Consider the following 18,239-nt stretch of genomic DNA (forward strand, 5'->3'; position numbering starts at 1 on the left):
CTTAAAGAGATGAAGCCCCAGTAGCAATGAGCATGCCTAGCACCCAGACTGTGGTTTCTAACAACATCCTCCAGTACCAGTGACCAGAGACAATTCTAGGATGAGACAAGTAATATATAAGATGGGCCTAGTACAACTTTAGTGCCAGAAAGTGAGGATGTGTTCAAAACAAATATGTAAAGCCATAATTCTGAGAAGATGTCAAAGGAAAATGAATAGTCTCTGAATGGCTAAAGCTGGAACAATTTGAGCAAGGAAAAAAAAAGTATTATATTATAACCCAAGGTGTAAAATAAACATCTATGTGTCCATACTGGAAGAAAGAAAGAAAAAGAAAGAAAGGAAGAAGAAAGAAGGAAAGGAAGGAAGGAAGGAAGAAAGAAACTCTAAGTATTTTATGTAGTTATTTCTCCCTTAAGGAGGTGTTATATAACCCCCCATTCCTTAAGTGCAGACTGTACATATTGACTGCCTTCCAAAGTATGGGAAGAGAAAAGAGTAACTTCATGGTAGAGAGAACTGACAAACATTACCTTCAGCCTGGTGATGAAGGCTAACAACAATGATATGTCATGTTGATAGTATGTACCCTTGATGTGATGAGCATGGCATTTTACCTCTGTTTTCTTCCTCTCAAACTGTAACTCAAATCCACATCATGATAAAAACCCAAGGAAAATCCCAAGGAATAATAATTTTCAAAACTGTCAGGATCATCAAAAATAATGTAAGTTTGAGCAACTGTCACAGTAAAAAGAAGCCCAAGGAGACATCATTAAATGTAACGTGTACAGGTGGGATGCTGGAACCAAAAAAAGGACATTAGAAAAAAACTAAGAAAATCAGAATAAAGTTTAGACTTTAGTAAATACTTATGTATGAATATTGGTTCACTAAATGTAACATGTACCATGAAAATGTAAGATATTAGCAATAGGGGAAGCTGGGTAAAAAGTATATGGGAAATTCTGAACTATCTTCTCAATTTTACTGTAAATTTAAATCTGTTCTAAAAAAATAAGTCTATTTAAGACAAAATAATCCTCCCACTCTTCTTGTATATTTGGTTCTGGCTCCCAGCCTCAGCCATTGTTTTTTCTCTTTGCTTTTGATCTTGGGAAGTTTCTGTAGATGTATCTTAAAGTTCACTGACACCTTCCTTAGTTGTATTCAGTCCATTAATGAGCCCATCAAAGAGATTCTTCACTTCTACTATAGTAGTTTTCATTTCTATCATTTCCTTTTGATTTCCTCATAGATTTCCATTTCTCTGCTTACATTACCTGTTTTTTCTTACATGTTGTCCACCTTTCTGTTTTTCCTGTCCACTTGACAGCCTTTAGCAAATTATTCATTTTATTTTAAATTCCTGGTCTGATAATTTCAAAATCTCTGACGTATCTGAGTCCAGTTGTGATGTTTGTTATGCCTCTCCCATCTGTACTTTTGCTTTTTAGCCTGTGTTTGTGGTTGCTGTTGTTGTCATTAAAGGACAGACATGATGTACTGAGTAAGAAGAACAAAGGTAAATATGCCTTCAGTGTGAGGTCTCAGGTTTGTCTGGTTGCTGGGTAGGCTGTATTTACTGTTTGCTATGCTGGCAGGTTCCAGGGGCTAATATATCCTCTGGTGTCCTTGTTTTCATCTCTTCTATTGTGTTTAGGCTCTCTTAGGGACTCCTAAAATTGGGTCTGAATCTTGCAGTTCTTTTTAGCTCTAATCCTCCATTACTATAAAGGAATGTTTTGGCTACAGTGGTAAGGTTTGAGGGAGGGTGATGCATTGTGTTCCTATGATTAGGTGTCGGCTCATGGACCTGGGTTATGACCTTCACTGGCATCTCTCACCTCCTTTTCACCCTCCTAGGTGGGTAAAAAGACTACTGGCGGCTGGTCTTGGGCATTTCCTTTCTCCTCTGTTGGTCAGACTCAGGTGAAACCCAAGCCAGGAGGTTCTAGGAAGATAGTTTCCCTTGATGGCAGGCTTTTTTGTATGAGAACAGAATGTTCTGGGTATATTTCATAATGGCTACTTTTCTCTCCTCTTGCTTGAAGTAGGCAGGGATTATTATCTGATCTTTCCCTTGAGAATCTGGTGTGGTTCTTGCAGGTAAAACTCACAGAAGTATGAGGTACCCCTAAGACTGGGTTCACAGGAATATTTTTTTTCCCTCTTGAGCTAATCCACACTCAGCCTCCGGAACAGTTACATATCTTTCACGTGTCCCCACCAGCTGCAGTGTCTGCTCCCTGTGGGTTCTGGTTCTCTGTACTCCCTTCCAGTTTTCAGGCTGAGTTGCCTTGTCAACTCAGTTCTTGGATAGATCTGAAGAAAAGTCACTGATTTCCAGTTTTTCTCTTGTGGGAAGGATGGGAGTGATCACATCTGAGCTCTTTACTTGCTAGACAGGAACCTGGAGGTCTCCAGAAATAAAATGGAGTCAGGCTATGTTGCCCATTCAAGGCACTGAATGCAGGGACTTGCAGTAGCTTGAGAATAGAAGATAGTTCTTTGTTGTCTTGACAGCCATTTGGCCACAGGCCGTGTGAAATTTGGATGTAAACTCAGTCCTATGTCGATACCATCCAACTTTTGGACACTTCATTCTATTATTCTACACTTTGAGCAAATTAATCAACACAGAGGTCAAGGAAATTAAGCAGCTTAAGCTTAAATAACCAAATTTATGTGGAAAGGCATTAAATAGACTCCATACTTTCTTAGAAGTGTGACTTACATTTTTCTTTCTCATTAAACTTTTGCTTTAAGGGGATCTCAAAATTTTGTGACAGATTTTTGGTTGTTTCCATTAAGTGATCAACTTTTTCTCTAGGAGGTACACATATTGTAAAAGACTAGAGACTGTCAGATTCAGAAAGCCGGAATATGCAAGACAGACCAAATTTTCAGTGAAGATACTTGTGCTTTCTGAGCACTGGAGGTGTCTGTCAGCCTCACAAATACCTGGTGCAAATGTGGATGAAGTCAGAATCCTCCACAATGTAGGAGAAAAATTTGGTGCCAGCTCTACTGAATATGTCATTTAAAATTGGATCTCAGCTCTGCTAAAGGTTGAGTGCTCTCTTTAATTCAAGAAGGTGCAAGGAAAGGTTCACTTATTCTGCACCAAAGATCATTTCATCACTGCTGTCAGGAAGCTATGAAGCTGCTTGTGCCAAGGGACACACAAGGTTATTTACCACAGAGGTAACCTCCTTACCCAAAAGAGGTAACCTCCTACCTCCTTACTCTGGTCAATGTATAAATACCTGTCTCAGACTTGTTCCAGTCTTCTCTTGTAGGCATTTGGAAATAGGAATCAAGTAAAATGTCTCCTAGACTGTGCTATCCTCAATATTGAACTTTTTTCTTCAGGGAAGTGGTTTCCAAACTCTTCTGCCATATGAAGCAATGAAGAATGTTCTGTATGAAGCTCTCCTTCTGGGGCTTTTGGGCTGTCCTAGACAAGAATAGCACCTGCCATTGATTTAGGGCTTTGTGTACCAGCTATAATCCAAGCACTTTCCACGTGTTAACTCATTCAACTCTCAGAATAACTAAGAGAGACAGGCAGTACCATGACTAGCATTCCCTGGGTGAGGAAATTAAGGCTTTGGAAGGGTAGGCCAGCTAGGCAAGCCCAAACGTGTGATAAGGGCCACTGAGCTCATGCCCTGGAACCTAGTGCCAAATGTTTTTTTTTTTGCAAAGGGATGCCTCTATGCTTTGCGACTATAAACAACAAGGGTGTTCTCAAGTTCAGTGTCACAGGTACCATCTCAGAAGATACTGCTGGTCCCTGGAGAAGAGGTCTTGGGGGCTCTGGGCATACTCTCTGGCTCCTCTTTATCATGGAAAGGCTGTCATTGCTTCAGACACAGTAGTGGAGGGTGACAAATGCCCTGAAGTCCACTAGCTACCACCTCAGCAAAAGTACTTTTTTCTTTTTTGTTTTTAGAGGCCAGCTTGTGAGCAAAAAAAGAGAAATGCATCATGTATTCCTTGCTAATTTGGTTTCAAGTATTTCATAATAAATCTTTGGAAACATTATCTTTGTATCAGGTGTTTTCTGTATGAGATCCTAGGACAGCCAAACAAAGAACCTCAAACTGGGTAGCTTAAAACAACAGAGTCTGTTGTCACATTCTGAAATCGAGGCATTGGCAGAACCTGGCTCTCTCTGAAGGTTCTAGGGGTGGCTCCATCTTTGCTTCTTCCTAGCTCTGGTAGTTGCTGGTGATCCTTAGTGATCCTTGAATTGAAGACAAACAAACTCTGCCTGCCCCCACTGTCACTTGGCCTTCTACACATGTGTCTTTCTTATCTGTGTTTTCTCCTCTTATAAAAATACCAGGCATCAGGGATCCTGGTAGCTCAGTCGGTTAAGTGTATGCCTTCTGCTCAGGTCATGATCCTGGGGTCCTGGTATGGAGCCCCACATCAGGCTGCTGCTCAGTGGGGAGTCTGTTTCTCTATCTCCTCCCTCCCTGCTCACGCTCGCTTGCTCTCTCTCTTTCAAATAAATAAATAAAATCTTTTAAAAAACAAATAAAACATGAGGCATAGTGGACTATTGGCTACTCTAATCCACTGTCACCTCATCTTAACTTGACTGTATCTGCAAAAGTCTTATTTACCAGGTCGTGGGTATTAGAGAGGGCACGGATTGCATGGAGCACTGGGTGTGGTGCAAAAAAACAATGTAACTTTTCTGTTACACTGAAAAGAAATTTGAAAAAAAGTCTTATTTACAAGGAAGGTCATCTTCTGGGGTTCTGCCTGGACATGGATTGGGGGGCACTATTTGAAGTTGGGTAGTTAAATAAATATTTACTTCTCAGAAATTCTGTGGTAGAGCAGAGCCAAGAATCTAAGATACAATTCTTTATGTTCACAGTGACCAATGTAGGAGACCTTGAGGGTCATCTCTAGGGACTCACCTAGCAAAGGCTTGGGAACCAAACCCCAAAATCTGACATGAATGGGAAAAACTGATGGTGCTGTCAACACTCACAAAATGCTATTGGTTTAGTTAGGCTCAGACTGTGAAAGTTTTTTAAAGGCTAAATTTAAAGAGTAAGGTTTGAAAAAGATCTAGAGATCTTTGAGGAAATTGAGAACTGCATTTTGAAATCTAAGAAATTTCAGATCACTTAGATGCTCGGAAATTTTTAACCATTAATACCATTAATACTCAGAAACAACTGCCAATAATCCTGGTACCAAGTGTTTGCTGGCTTGCAACCTCTGACCAGAGTAAAGCAAAAGGATCTGTATTGATTTATTTTCATGTTCAGTGACATGATAAAGCATAACAAACACAAAAAGTACAGTATCTGTATGATTTGCTTTCATATTCAGTGACCTGATAAAGCATAACAAACATGAAAACAGAAAGGGCATGGCTGAATTTCATTTGATTCCATGTTGATTCACAAGGCTATCTGACATTACTGTGTGCCTTGTTATTCTTTTTAAATATGAATTTGGCAACCTCAGTAATTTCCTAAATGTAACTCAAAGCTCCATGGCATCTGGTAATTAGGAGCCCAATGGTTAGTAAAAGTTCCAGAGCACCACAGTAATAGGTTTATGTACAAATTTTCTGCTTCCTGCCTCTATGTGCATGGTGGAGGATCTATGCTCAGCATTTTATTTCTCTGGAATATGGTGAACCTATCAAAACTCAGCTCAGCAAAATATCAGAGGTTCTCTTTTGGTATGTCCATTTTACATTTGGGTCTTGTAGACACTGCTTCATTACCAGGAGTTCAGTAAATCAATAAACATGGTTTATATCAAGTATTGATCTGGGGTGAAGAAGCTACCTTTTCTGCTATTATCACTACTGATGAGATATGGCCATGTAGAGGTTAAGGGAGAAGCTCAACCCTCCCTACTTTGATATGAATTTGGGGGACCAGGGGAAGCACCAGTCAAAAGGACATCAGTAAGTTATATACAGTGAATAGGGATTCCTCCCCATTCTTATTTAGATTAACAGTGACAATAATGTGTCCTCAAAGGTCAGTGCTGCTGTTTGTGTCCTCTTCTTCCCTCCTGCCTCCCCCTTCATTCCCCAGACACTGTCTACCCTGCCTGGCTGATTGGAACAGAACTGGCAGACCTGCACACTCAGTCATTATTAAGAAAAGTCTGCTCCTGGGAATACAAATTTGTGTTTTGAAAGGGGATCCACTGCCACTGAGTTATATCTGTTGCTTGAAGGAGAAACAAACAATTACTTACTTGTACCTACAAGAGAGAAAGAGGCATAGATAGTGTTAAAACTCAGGAGTCTAGAGTCTGTTTTGCATCCCAGGGCTGCTGCTGAGCTGTCTTACCTCTAGATTATGTCCTTATGTATTAAATAAGGATACTATTAGTACCTATCATGTAGAATTATGTGCAAGTTAGAGCGGTAACTACAACAGTAGATAAAACCACACATTTCTATTGTATAACCAAGAAGTATATTTCAAGCTCGAAAGAAGTCCCAGACAGATATTTCCAGTGGGCCAGTATTGCTCCTCCAGTGGGTCAGAGAAAAGTACCAAGGTTATGAGGTTTCCATCCACTCTCAGATTGGAAAGATTTCTATGGACCAGGTCCTGTGATGGTACCCATCACTTCCACTCCCAGTCCACTGGCCAGAACTGTCATGTAAACACATGGTAAACACATGATTGGTTAGAAGGCATCTGTGTGACCAGGGAGAAGAGGTAGCGGATTTGGTGGACAACCAGCCTCTTTCTGTCACAAGACTTATGCAGAATAAATGAGTTAACACATACAAAGTGCTTAGAATAACATTAACTACTGTAGATAAGCTTTTATAATTTTTCCCAATATTTAATCATAAAAATTTTCAAATATACAAAAAAGCTGAACCAGTCTTATAGTGCACACCCCTATGCCCACCACCTAGATTCTGCATTAATATTTTGTTCTATTTGCTATATTAAATCTATCTATTCTGCCCTCCAGCTATCAATCTATCTCATTTTCCCATCCATCGATGTAAGCTACATCAGTACATTCCTCCCCTAGATACTTCAACTTACATACTACCAATTAGAGCCCAAGATCTTTTTTTTTTTTTCTTTTGGAGGTTTCTTCTTTTCTTAGGTACAGCATGCTTTGAGTTTTGATAAACACATTTCCCAGGATAACCAAATCTCTCTTAATAAAGAGAATATTGCTATCATCTTAGAAAGTTCCTTCTTGGCCTTTCTCAACTGCCAACGTCCCCAAGGCAATCACTGTTTTAATTATTTTCCACCATGGTTGCCTATTATAGAACTGAAAACAAATAGGATGATTCAGTATGCATTTTTTAAAAGATTTTATTCATGTATTTGATGGACGGAGATCACAAGTAGGCAGAGAGGCAGGCAGGGAGGGAGAGGGGGAAGCAGGATCCCTGCTGAGCAGAGAGCCCAATGTGGGGCTCGATCCGAGGACCCTGGGATCACAACCCGACTTGAAGGCAGAGGCTTAACCCACTGAGCCAGCCAGGTGCCCCCAGTATGCATGTTTTTATATAATGCCTCTTTCATTTAGCATTATATTTTCTGAGATTTATTCACATTGTTGTATATATCAGTAGTTCATTCCTTTAAGTTGGTGAGTGGTATTTCATTGTATATCAGAGGGTCACCCCCCCATTTTCCTTTTGCTGAACACACAAGCTATTACTAATAAAGTTCCATAAACATTCTGTACATGTCCTTTTGTGGACATGTGTATTTATTTGTTTTGAGTAACGTAGAAGTAAAACTGCTAAGTGATAGGGCTGGTGTATGTCTAGTTATATGAGAAACACGATTCATTGAAAAATGAAGAATAGGTCATAAGCAAAATAATTTCCATGAGACTAGTGATTCTTTTCATTGACTGGGTATTACAATCCTCCATGAGGCATAAAAACAACAGATACCAAGTCCTGTCCCAAATTAACACTGAGGAACACAATGAGAGGTCCTTGTATTTCTAAGGCACTGCAGAAATTTTTCAGCATAGTTGGTGTTAATAGCTCTGGGTCTCAATGAGCTTCATGATAAAAGGTGGTATACTTATCTGCGTATCCTCAAAACCTAGTGTAGTGTGGAATCCATAGGCTATGTGTGACAAATATTTGTTGAACTGAGATGTTAAGCATTCTGGCTTGAATATTAAATATTCTTATTCTGTCTTAATGAGTACATCAAATATTAGGTATAGAAAATCCAAGTACTCAAACGATTTCGATTAAGAGTCTTACTTTACACAGTAGTTCCATTTATATTTTCAGGGTTAACAAGCAACAATTAAGAACTTAATTTTCTCCACAGAACCCAGCAAAGTGCCTTGCACTTAGCAGGTGCTCAAAAAAGGACATATCTAATAACTAAACAAGTAAAATGGAGTGGTTCTTATTACAATCATTTTAGTATAGAGAATGTATTCTTAAATTTTGAGAACAAAAGCTTCTAGAACACCAGTGTGGTTAATATTAAACATATTAAAATCACGGACAATGAAAAAGATCCATGCTTCATTATATTAATTCCTGTGAGTCTAAAGACCATGAAGAAATTCTAAAGGTTCAACCAACTAAAAGTCCATAGGTTCAACGTGTACTTCAACTCTGAAAGTTCAATTATGTGACTACAACAAACACATGTTCTGAATATGTCCAAGGTGGTCTCCATTTTAAGTTTCAGATTAGATTTCATGCTTGTTGATTCAGAGGAGGCAGTTACTCTTTTCCTGACAAGACTGTGGATCCAGGTAGAAAGATCATTGTGAAACTTCTTATGTTCTGACTCTCTCCTTTGGTCTGCCTCCTGCTCTTCCTTTCATGTTGTCTCCTCTCTCAATTTCTCTGTCCCTAGGACTCATTTGATTCCATCTTCCATGCAGATCACCTTAGGAATTCAGAAAATATCAAATAGCACTGACGACTTATACTTATTTCCATTCTGTTTCTTAGTAAAACTACCCTAGAACTACAATGCCATACTTACAGGCTCCCATTTAGTTTGATAGAAAGATTAGGGGTCATTTTCAGAGGATTATGACTAACAAAATTCAAGCTATTTGTATAGGAGCTCATTAGGTTGTGCCCAAGACATGCTTTTTGTATTCCCTTTCTTTTATTCAGCAAATGTTTTTGAATAAATAAATGAACATGTGCGTGGATTACATGGAGTAGAATGTGAATGTTGCTATGGTAGTAGCAGACCTACATTCTGAATCATGTTTTCACTGAAAAACCTTAATTTAGTTATGTTTTTCTCACCTGAAAAATGAGGATGGTATGTACATCTCAAGATGATTATCAAGAGATGATGCAATGATTTATATTGAGATGAATTATAAACCATCAAACTATACCAAAAACAATTGCTACTAACTATGCATGGGTTAGCAACCAAGGAACTTTCCTGAGGACCAAAATTAAGACTTCCTATTATCTTTGTTTTATAGCAACAGGGGAAATTATTGGCTTTTGGAAGGAAACTGTGCTTAAACTAGAGTCTGTGTGACCTAAGGGAAGAAGTAAATTCAGAAACTCTAATCTCACAGCATTGAGCTCTGTCTGGCAATGTCTGTCTAGATCTGTATGCCAGATATACTTGGTAAATGTTAAATCAAAATCCAGACAGATTTTTCTGGGCTGAAATTCAAAAGGTTTTTGTTAAGTCCAAGGTTTCCACTCTTGAACACAAATTTTCTTAATAACATCATCATCCTGAAAAGGCAATCATATTTTTCTGAGAAAATCTTTCTTTGGAGAAATCTTTTGTTCATTGTTAAAGGCCCAAGCCCACTAAATGATCTGAATGATTATCTGCTGAGAGATTTTTCTAAACTGTTTTCCTCTAAATGTGCTTTCATGTACTGTAGGACCCTTAGACTTGGGTTAGTTTTGCCAAGACAATTTTATAGTAAGATAGAACACGATAATAAAGAAACTCTTAGCTTTGTCACTGCCTACACACCATAGAAATTCTAGGCTTTTATTGTTCAATTAAACTTTATTTCATCTTAAGGTCCATGAATATGAAATCTCACACACACTTTATGTATTGAGACTGTTGCCTACTGACTTCCTTAGTGGTGACCTACAAACTTAATGTTATGTAAAGTAGAAGGTTCCTCTAACATATGGACTTGAAAAGGTAGTTTTGTGCTAGTCCACAGGATATCACAAGCAGTTAACCAAAACCCTAAGATATTTAAATGCATATTTATAGTCTCAGTTATGGACTGCTCTCCTACCTTTTTAGACTTTGGTGGGTTCAATTTAGTTTGTAAGAACCAGAAGAACCAGAATGTTTCACAGAGAATATCTGAGACATAGGAACCCCCCATAGGATTCTTCTGTTGATTTTACTCTGTTATGCCCACTATCAGAGCCTGCTCTATTTTCCCACTAGAACCCAGGTCAGTACTCTGCACCTGTGGTCACTGGACTGCCTTCCTTTGACCTTGCTGATCTTTAAAGCTATTACACAAGTTCCTTTCACTGTAAAAATTCTGAAAAATTCAGTGTTCCCTCACTGCCTTCTGTTTAAAGAGCTCTGTCTATTATTGCACACAGCTTGGTTTCTGCCCCACCGCTCTGGCTCCAAACAGCATTTCACCCTCAGAGATCAGGTGTTAAACTCCCTTTTCACTAAGGAAGAAAGTTAATGCCCAAGTGAGGCTGTTTCTCTCACTGGCTGATGTGACGTGAAATTTGGGTTCAAGAGTGAAGGGAGTTGGAGGAAATTGGAAGGGGAGGTGAACCATGAGAGACTATGGACTCTGAAAAACAATCTGAGGGGTTTGAAGTGGCGGGGGGGGGAGGTTGGGGTACCAGGTGGTGGGTATTATAGAGGGCACGGCTTGCATGGAGCACTGGGTTTGGTGCAAAAATAATGATACTGTTATGCTGAAAATTTAAAAAAAAAAGAAGAATAAAATAATGTTTGGCTCAATTACTATAAAGTGTGAATAAATGCTTAAGTCTTAAAAAAAAAAAAAAAGAGTGAAGGGCCAAGAAAGAATTGTTGAGATGTTTTTGGTACAAAATGATGATTTTATTATAGGATGAGGACAGGACCTGTGGGCAGAAAGAGCTGCCCTGTGATGGTGAGCGGTGACTGATTATATACTTTTTAATTTGCGGGTGTAAGGGATAGCTTAAGTCTCTAAGGAATATGGAAGCAAGGCTTATAGGACCTCGAGGGGCCAGCTGCTATTAAGATAAGGTTACTAGGGACGCCTGGGTGGCTCAGTTGGTTAAGCAGCTGCCTTCGGCTCAGTTCATGATCTCAGCGTCCTGGGATCGATTCCCACATCGGGCTCCTTGCTCGGTGGGGAGCCTGCTTCTCCCTCTGCCTCTACCTGCCACTCTGTCTGCCTGTGCTCGCTCTGTCTCTGACAAATAAATAAATAAAATCTTTAAAAAAAAAAAAGAAAAGGTTACTATCAGTCTTTAACAAAACATAAATACTAAGGCAGTATGAATTCCTTGAAGAAGGTCACACTCTGCTTGTTTCAGGTGTCTATCAGTGGGCAGCAAGCTGTAAGGAGATTTAATTTAAGCTACATTTCTCTTATCTTTGTTTTCCTCATCACCCATGGCGGATGTGGGTGATCAGTGCATGACGTCCTCATGCTGCATCTGGGCTCTATGTCAACTTGGGTGCTTGATACCTCTGCTTTTTTCTTCCTTCCTTATTTCTTCTGCCTTTTGAACCGTGAGCTGCCACCTCTCGAGTCCTGATTCTGCTCATCCTTGCTGTGTTCTCTGCCTCTCTATGGGCCTTCCTCTTGAGGCTGGTTCTCGGTGTCTCTGTCCCCAACACCCAGCCCATTACCATCTACCTGAGCGTCTCTCTCAGCTCTGACAGATGGATCCCTCAAACTCCACCTTGGGGCTTGACTCATCTCTACATAGTAGTTTAAAATCCCAATATCTCTGACTCACTCTCCTCTTCTTCCCAAACGCTTTCTCCCTGGCACACTTCCTATTTCTGTCCCAGTTACCCTATCGCTCTCGTCACTAAGGCTTCAAATCTCTGGCCGCGTAGACAGGGCCTTTGCTTCTTTACAGCCAAATCACCAAGTCGCTTAAATTGTCCTTCACTCTATAGCTTCAATTCTCTCTTTTTTTCAGCCCTCCTGTAGTTCAAATTCTCATTTCCTGTCTGTCTGCTCACTTTAGGTCCCTCTTGCTCCCCTCCCCCACCACCCATTCTCTCCCGCCACCCCTCAATTCCACAGCCATTGTCTGGCTCATCTTCTTCATCAGCTCATGGTAACAGCAACAGCTAGCCCTTGTGAACATTTTCTAACTCTTTTGAGTGGTTCTTTATTGTGGAATATACATACCTTACTTCAGTTAATCCTAACAAAAACACTATGAGGTAGAACTCTTATTCGGATACTCAATTTACAGGAAGAAAATTAAGGTTCATAGAGGTTAAGTAACTTGGCCAAGTTCAGAATGGGAATTCAGAATGGGTCACCTTCCTGTAAAGGCACATGGGCCTGTGTTCCACACAAAAGTGGCCTGGAATCTGGGGTCCTGGTGTAGACTCATAGGTGTGGACCTGCAAGACTCTGATTCCCCTCATGTCACTGTACATTTCCATTTAGTAGGAGAGGGCCCGTGACTTGACATCTTGTGTTTACTCTAGTTCCGGGTAACTATGAGAGCCACTGAGTTCTGAAACCCACCCCATTGTCTGGGACCCTACTGAGCTGCCTATTTCTTATTACTTCCATCCTCCCTACCCACAACACATTTAATCATTGTCCTTATTACTGCCCCAGCTTCCGTGGGACCTCAACGCTGTTACCTATCAAGAAAGCCTATTCCCTAGCAGGGAAGCCTGCTAGCATACCTCACAGCGTCTTGGATCCAAACCTAGATGGAGTTTGTGGTATAACACAACTGGTACTTGACAGTGACTATCCTCAGGACCCTGTCACTTTCCAGCTCTGCTTTACCAATTCTGATATTACCCCGACCAGTAGTAAAGATTAGTCAATTATGACATTATCTTTCTCTCTAGTCTTATCCTAGTTGGAATCCACATGATCTAAGTGGGACTTCCTCAGTAGTCCATGCCTGATCCAGCCACAGGGACCGCTTTGGTTTCCCTTCTCCATTCCATTTTCCAGCTCTCCTGGGGGTCTCTGCACATCTCCGCAGGCTCCCGCTCTCTCCTGCGCAATTACAGCAATGCATTGTCTTCACCAGTTGAATGTGAACACACCAAGTTTAAGGGTGTGCTTTAGACCTGTGATTTTCAAGCTTGGCTGTGAGTCACAATCATCTGAGAAACATTCAAACTGCAGATGACAAGCCTGTGCTGAGGTCCTGCTGAAATTCAGGACTGGCAACCAAGACTTCTTTGACTACTCAAGACTTGTGCATAATGAACAATAATTATTCATGACGGTCCTAGTTTCCTTTCTTAAGTCTTCAGTGGAGTCGTAAATTGCATAGGCTATGTAAACCACCTGGCCCAATGCCCGACACATAATAGGTAGTCAGTAAATGCTAATTACTTTCCTTCCTCCTTATTTCAGTCATCTCAAGTTTTATAGCCTTCATTTGTTTAAATAAACATTTTAAATAGATTTACATTTCCTGTATTTCTTCCTGTTCTGTATATTTATGGGTTCTTCAGTAAGCGGTTCTCTGGCTTACTCTTGACCTTCAATTATCCCTTTCAGACTCTTTCTTTGACATTTTAATATTAAACTCATTTGCCAGCCTGCATATTCCTCAGACTTCTATACAATTATATATTCTGCCACCTACCTTTTTTTCTATTTTTATGAATAGTCCTTGCTTCTTTATTTTTTGGTATAATTTTCTTCCAGTAAGTAGTGAACCGGATCTTGAAATCTCAGAGCCATTGATTTGTTTTGCTTTCACAATATTTTAATTTATTTAAATTACCTTTGTTAAACATTATCAGAAGACCTTAGAACTTCTTAACATTTAAGTTTTCTGTCTGGAACAGCCTCTACAGGTGGAAAAGGTAGATGAGAATTTCAAAGATGAAAGAGATCTTGGGTTCTATCAGTTCACTTGGTTCATTTTATACAGAAAGCAACAGACACTCTAAATGAGTTACCGAAGTTTACATTGCTATCTAGTGGCAGACTTGGTTTATGGGAGGTTTGGTGGAGGGGAGACTAGCTCAGGTTTAACTGTGACATTTTCAAATTATATACTTGTTTGGACATCTGCCCACTGCATAAGAAACCCTCTATGGTTTCTTAAAATAACAACAACAAGACCAGAAACTAAAAAACCACCAAATAATCAGAGGTTTGGGATTTAATAAATTTATCCTTCAATTACTATTTATAGCACCCATTATTCCTTTGAATTACTAGACAGATCTGGCTGTGGCCAGCAGTTAATTTCTAATCTCTGGTGTTGGAAAAGTTCAGGTTTTCTGAGTATCCTGTTTGCAGTGACACTGGTACAGAATTAGTATTTCCCCATTTTGGGGAATGTATAACACACAAGTGAAAAAAACCTTTCTCTTCTTTGAGAAGAAAGAAAACCATTCCAGGATGCCTGGGTGGCTCAGTGGGTTGAACCTCTGCCTTTGGCTCAGATCATGATCTCAGGGTCCTGGGATTGAGTCCCACATGGGGCTCCCTGCTCAGCCAGGAGCCTGCTTCTCTCCTTGCCTCTGCCTGCAGTTCCCTCTGCTTGTGTGCCCAAGCACAATCTCTGTCAAATAAATAAATAAATAAATAAATCTTTTTTCTTTAAAGTGAGTATTTTAATGATTGCAATGTACGTACATGAACCAATAAAACAATAAATAAAAGGAAAGAAATAAAAAAATTCTCAAAATCTAACAGATCTCTCTATCCTCCTGCTCCATCTCCTCAGGCTGCTCCCCACCCCCAACCCCTGCCCCAGGGGAGCAAGAGAGACCAAAAGTTAACCTGATTAACAACTGAGTGTTCAGCAACAACTGAGATATTCCTTCATTCCCCACATCCAATGTAGGTGCTTCACAGGGTAGGGAAGGAAGAATTTCCTCTGCCCCTTAAGGTTTTTTGAGCTGGACTAAGAATCAAATTGACATGAGACAGATTAATGGGAGAAAATCAAATTTCATTTCATGTATAAGAGGAATCCATACAGACAAGAAATTCCAAAGATGGGCAAAATAAGGTCTGTACATGACTCTCAACTAAAGAGAAGGGGATAGGGGTCTGGGACTTCAAAGGAAAGGAATGCAATTCATAGGAAGATGAAAGAATAAATGTAATGTAATAAAAAGGATAAAAAAAAATGTTTCCTGGGCTGCAACAAGGGGACAGAGAGGACTTTGATCAAATAGGCCTTGTTGGGTTCCTCCTGTGCCTGCATGTAGTTACCTATGGTGGTAGTGTTGTGGGATCATGGAGCACAATGGCCCGGAAAGAATTCTTGAGATGTTTTACTGTTCAAGTTAGTAATGTTACAGAACCTGGACTGGATCCTGATGGAAGAACTAAGCAGCACTCGGAGACTTTGGAGGATCGGAGGTTTATTTAACACCAGTGGGCCCAGAGGAGATTGTTCTCCAAAGTTCTGAGCCCTGAGCACAAGCAGGGAGGGGGATATATACCCTCTACTTCTGCATACTTGATACTTTTGGCACGCGGGGGAAAAGGGGTAGGAAAGAAGAACCTGGAAGGGCTTTGAGACAGGGACTGGAATTCCCTTGCTGGTTTGGTCAGCCATCTTAGAGCACAGTTTTTCCCTATCAGTAAGTTTATTTGAGTAGTATGGGGGTGGGACCTATGGGCAGAAAGAGCAGACTTTTTGCTATATGAAGATGGTGGTTATATGCTTAATGCTCAAGGGGGTGGGGATGTGCCGGGACTGTTAGATCATAAATGTCTTCTTCAAATTTCTACTCATAAAACTACTGTCATAAGATTTCTCTGGGGCTTATCATTCAGTTCAATATTAACTACCAGTGAGATGTGCAGGCAGTCATGAGACCCTTTAAGAATGGAGAAACCAGGGTGCCTCGGTGGCACAGCTGGTAAAGAGACTGCCTTCAGCTCAGGTCATGATCCCGGAGTCTCAGGACTGAGTCCTGCATCAGGCTCCCAGCTCCATGGGGAGTCTGTTTCTTCTTCTGACCTTCTCCCCTCCCAAGCTTTCTCTCCTTCCCTCTCTGCCTCATATAAATAAATAAAATCTTAAAAAAAAAATGTAGCAACCAGCCCGTATTTGAGTTTTATTGAAGCAATGCAGGCTATGGTCAGCCTTCTGGGCTAAAGGTGAGTATTTTTCTGCTTCTATCCCTCATCAATAGCTCTCTTCCTTGAGCAAGCCCTCTGTCTAAATTTTTAGGCAGTTGAGCGGGAAATAACAGGTTTTTATGAGTCTGCTGGGTTTTGATTGTTTTTTTAACTCCAAATAATCTTCATGCCAAAGTGGGCCATTTTGGGGCCACCTGCCCTTGGCCCTTACAACAGAAAACAAAAACAAAAACAAAAATAACAAATGTATAAAATGTAACAGACAGACAAAATTCATTCATCCAATGGTGGTGGGAGGTAGGAAGGGGAGGTGAAAGCATAAATGGCAGGGGGAGAAAACGAAGGTGCCAAATCAGTCACCGCACAAAGCTGGCAAATGTTAAAATAGGGCTGGGGGAATCTTGGGGCCCTTTCATGTTAGGGGGCATTGTTAAGAATGCACATATGGGTGTCAGGAAGATTGTGCCTTGTGCTCCCCAGAGACAAAATCCCAATCCTCAGGGAGAAGGGAATATGCAGAGGGCCCCAGGTGGAGTCTGGTGAGGAGAACTGAGAGAAGAGCTTCCCCAAGGGTCCTTCTAATCTCACCCCTTCCCCCTGGCCCCTCTGGACACAGGCAGCAGGTGGTAAGGGTACAAGTGGGCAGCAGCCTACAGTTAACTGGAGACCAATGAGGTGAAGAGAACTGCTTTGAGGAGAATTAATGCTCAGGGCAGACTGCAGGTAGGCAGTCTTATGGAAGAGTCTTTGTTTAAGAAGGCCACTAAGAAAAGGTGCATGGGCTCATTGCCATGCATTGAGTTAATATGAATAAATAAAGGAGGATAGAGAATAGGAGTCACTGATACTGGATGAGGACTGCATTCCTGTGAGGAGAACCAAGGCAAATCACATTGAAGCTAGTAAGGCCAGTTACTTTCTGACTGATAGTGGTGGGTGCATTGATTCCTTTATTGAACTAGGGATTTCAAAGCAGTTTAGTCAGTAGACAGGGGCATATGCAGAAGACTAACCAGCTGAGCAACAAGATAGGTGCGAAAGAGACTCACAACATTCCCTGGATGAAGAAGAGAGTCAGCAGCAAATTGTTGAAAAGCATATGAGCAGTTGTTTTGTTAATACTAGGGAATGGGGGAGGCTCTTCCCTGATACTTCGAATGCCAGATCCACTACATCCTGAAACCAAATGGCATTGACAACTTTGCTAAGCACAGGTAGTGGGGAGTACCCAAGAAACACTGGAAATTGCTATAAGAAAGAATTTCAGCCAAAACCAAACATCTCCAAGTAGCCATGGATTACCCATAGCTTGTGCTATTTATGACTGAAGCTCAGGAATAAATGCTTGATGAAACAAGTGGAGAACATACCAGAATACTCCACCATTCCAAGCACAGCACTGGAAAATTCCAGTAATAATGCATGGCTCACTCTCCTGCTTCTGCACTATGCCTCCTCTCTCCACTGTTTGGAAACATTACTTGCCTTTCTCCAATATATTCCTCTCTTTTTTTTTGAAATTGAGCATCTAGCTTTGAGATGGCACAAATATCCCAGACAGAGACTTTGATCCCCTTGACAAGGTCCTGGAGAAAAGTTTTGATGCTATCAGCCATCTCTTCATCTCTTCATCACCCACGCTATCAACTACACAGAAGAGAGGCAAGAGTCCCTCATGAAGGACATGGTAGCCTTGTCACTGGAGCTGCAGGCACAGCCTGGACCCTCACCCACTGAAAGCTGCTTGCTTTCTTTCCACCTGGTTGCTCCTCCTGCCTGCGGTTTTCCAGGACCACGCTCCTTTTTCCTGATGAATTGTCCTGGGTTTGGTCCTTGGACTTTCTTCCTTTTCTATCTATTGTGGTTCTGCTAGTAATCACACCAAGTACCACAGAGTGCATTAATATCATATACACTGATAATCTTCGGTGATATCCTTAGCCACACACCTCTCCTAAAAGCCA

General features: G+C 40.7%; 1 pseudogene; it reads right to left on the reverse strand.

Annotated features, from left to right (window-relative positions):
- Positions 1 to 17,252: 17,252 nt before the first annotated feature.
- LOC122905353 lies at positions 17,253 to 17,923 on the reverse strand (annotated as a pseudogene).
- Positions 17,924 to 18,239: the final 316 nt, after the last annotated feature.

This window comes from Neovison vison, chromosome 4, assembly GCF_020171115.1.
Source record: "Neovison vison isolate M4711 chromosome 4, ASM_NN_V1, whole genome shotgun sequence".
In the NCBI taxonomy this organism is placed as follows: domain Eukaryota; kingdom Metazoa; phylum Chordata; class Mammalia; order Carnivora; family Mustelidae; genus Neogale; species Neogale vison.